Consider the following 3,232-nt stretch of genomic DNA (forward strand, 5'->3'; position numbering starts at 1 on the left):
TTCTTTCTCTTGCCTGATTGCCCTAGCCAGAACTTCCAACACTATGTTGAATAGGAGTGGTGAGAGAGGGCATCCCTGTCTTGTGCCAGTTTTCAAAGGGAACTTTTCCAGTTTTTGCCCATTCAGTATGATATTAGCTGTGGGTTTGTCATAAATAGCTCTTATTATTTTGAGGTACGTTCCATCAATACCGAATTTGTTGAGCGTTTTTAGCATGAAGGGCTGTTGAATTTTGTCAAAAGCCTTTTCTGCATCTATTGAGATAATCATGTGGTTCTTGTCTTTGGTTCTGTTGATATGCTGGATTACGTTGATTGATTTGCGAATGTTGAACCAGCCTTGCATCCCAGGGATGAAGCCCACTTGATCATGGTGGATAAGCTTTTGGATGTGCTGCTGAATCCGGTTTGCCAGTATTTTATTGAGGATTTTTGCATCGATGTTCATCAGGGAGATTGGTCTAAAATTCTCTTTTTTGGTTGTGTCTCTGCCAGGCTTTGGTATCAGGATGATGTTGGCCTCATAAAATGAGTTAGGGAGGATTCCCTCTTTTTCTATTGATTGGAATAGTTTCAGAAGGAATGGTACCAGCTCCTCCTTGTACCTCTGGTAGAATTCAGCTGTGAATCCATCTGGTCCTGGGCTTTTTTTGGTGGGTAGGCTATTAATTGTTGCCTCAATTTCAGAGCCTGCTACTGGTCTATTCAGGGATTCAACTTCTTCCTGGTTTAGTCTTGGGAGAGTGTTCGTGTCCAGGAAATTATCCATTTCTTCTAGATTTTCTAGTTGATTTGCGTAGAGGTGTTTATAGTATTCTCTGATGGTAGTTTGTATTTCTGTGGGGTCGGTGGTGATATCCCCTTTATCATTTTTTATTGCGTCTTTTGATTCCTCTCTCTTTTCTTCTTTATTAGCCTTGCTAGCGGTCTGTCAATTTTGTTGATCTTTTCAAAAAACCAACTCCTGGATTCATTGATTTTTTGGAGGGTTTTTTGTGTCTCTATCTCCTTCAGTTCTGCTCTGATCTTAGTTATTTCTTGCCTTCTGCTAGCTTTTAGATGTGTTTGCTCTTGCCTCTCTAGTTCGTTTAATTGTGATGTTAGAGTGTCAATTTTAGATCTTTCCTGCTTTCTCTTGTGGGCACTTAGTGCTATAAATTTCCCTCCACACACTGCTTTAAATGTGTCCCAGAGATTCTGGTATGTTGTATCTTTGTTCTCTTTGGTTTCAAAGAACATCTTTATTTCTGCTTTCATTTCGTTATGTACCCAGTAGTCATTCAGGAGCAGGTTGTTCAGTTTCCATGTAGTTGAGCGGTTTTGATTGAGTTTCTTAGTCCTGAGTTCTAGTTTGATTGCACTGTGGTCAGAGAGACAGTTTGTTATAATTTCTGTTCTTTTACATTTGCTGAGGAGTGCTTTACTTCCAATTATGTGGTCAATTTTGGAATAAGTGTGATGTGGTGCTGAGAAGAATGTATATTCTGTTGATTTGGGGTGGAGAGTTCTATAGATGTCTATTAGGTCCGCTTGGTGCAGAGATGAGTTCAATTCCTGGATATCCTTGTTAACTTTCTGTCTCGTTGATCTGTCTAATGTTGACAGTGGAGTGTTGAAGTCTCCCATTATTATTGTATGGGAGTCTAAGTCTCTTTGTAAGTCTCTAAGGACTTGCTTTATGAATCTGGGTGCTCCTGTATTGGGTGCACATATATTTAGGATAGTTAGCTCTTCCTGTTGAATTGATCCCTTTACCATTATGTAATGGCCTTCTTTGTCTCTTTTGATCTTTGATGGTTTAAAGTCTGTTTTATCAGAGACTAGGATTGCAACCCCTGCTTTTTTTTGTTCTCCATTTGCTTGGTAGATCTTCCTCCATCCCTTTATTTTGAGCCTATGTATGTCTCTGCATGTGAAATGGGTCTCCTGAAGACAGCAGACTGATGGGTCTTGACTCTTTATCCAGTTTGCCAGTCTGTGTCTTTTAATTGGAGCATTTAGTCCATTTACATTTAAGGTTAATATTGTTATGTGTGAACTTGATCCTGCCATTATGATATTAACTGGTTATTTTGCTCATTAGTTGATGCAGTTTCTTCCTAGGCTCGATGGTCTTTACATTTTGGCATGTTTTTGCAATGGCTGGTACCGGTTGTTCCTTTCCATGTTTAGGTCTTCCTTCAGGGTCTCTTGTAAGGCAGGCCTGGTGGTGACAAAGTCTCTAAGCATTTGCTTATCTGTAAAGAATTTTATTTCTCCTTCACTTATGAAACTTAGTTTGGCTAGATATGAAATTCTGGGTTGAAAATTCTTTTCTTTAAGAACGTTGAATATTGGCCCCCACTCTCTTCTGGCTTGTAGAGTTTCTGCCGAGAGATCTGCTGTCAGTCTGATGGGCTTCCCTTTGTGGGTAACCCGACCTTTCTCTCTGGCTGCCCTTAAGATTTTTTCCTTCATTTCAACTTTGGTGAATCTGGCAATTATGTGTCTTGGAGTTGCTCTTCTGGAGGAGTATCTTTGTGGCGTTCTCTGTATTTCCTGAATTTGAATGTTGGCCTGCCCTGCTAGGTTGGGGAAGTTCTCCTGGATGATATCCTGTAGAGTGTTTTCCAATTTGGTTCCATTTTCCCCCTCACTTTCAGGCACCCCAATCAGACGTAGATTTGGTCTTTTTACATAATCCCATACTTCTTGCAGTCTTTGTTCATTTCTTTTTCTTCTTTTTTCTTTTGGTTTCTCTTCTCGCTTCATTTCATTCATTTGATCCTCCATCGCTGATACTCTTTCTTCCAGTTGATCGAGTCGGTTACTGAAGCTTGTGCATTTGTCACGTATTTCTCGTGTCTTGGTTTTCATCTCTGTCATTTCGTTTATGACCTTCTCTGCATTAATTAGTCTAGCTGTCAATTCTTCCACTCTTTTTTCAAGATTTTTAGTTTCTTTGCACTAGGTATGTAATTCCTCCTTTAGCTCTGAGAGGTTTGATGGACTGAAGCCTTCTTCTCTCATCTCATCAAAATCATTCTCTGACCAGCTTTGATCCGTTGCTGGCGATGGGCTGTGCTCCTTTGCAGGAGGAGATGCGCTCTTATTTTTTGAATTTCCAGCTTTTCTGCCCTGCTTTTTCCCCATCTTTGTGGTTTTATCTGTCTCTGGTCTTTGATGATGGTGACGTACTGATGGGGTTTTGGTATAGGTGTCCTTCCTGTTTGATAGTTTCCCTTCTGACAGTC

The sequence above is a fragment of the Piliocolobus tephrosceles genome, chromosome 8, assembly GCF_002776525.5.
Source record: "Piliocolobus tephrosceles isolate RC106 chromosome 8, ASM277652v3, whole genome shotgun sequence".
Classification (NCBI taxonomy): Eukaryota; Metazoa; Chordata; class Mammalia; order Primates; family Cercopithecidae; genus Piliocolobus; species Piliocolobus tephrosceles.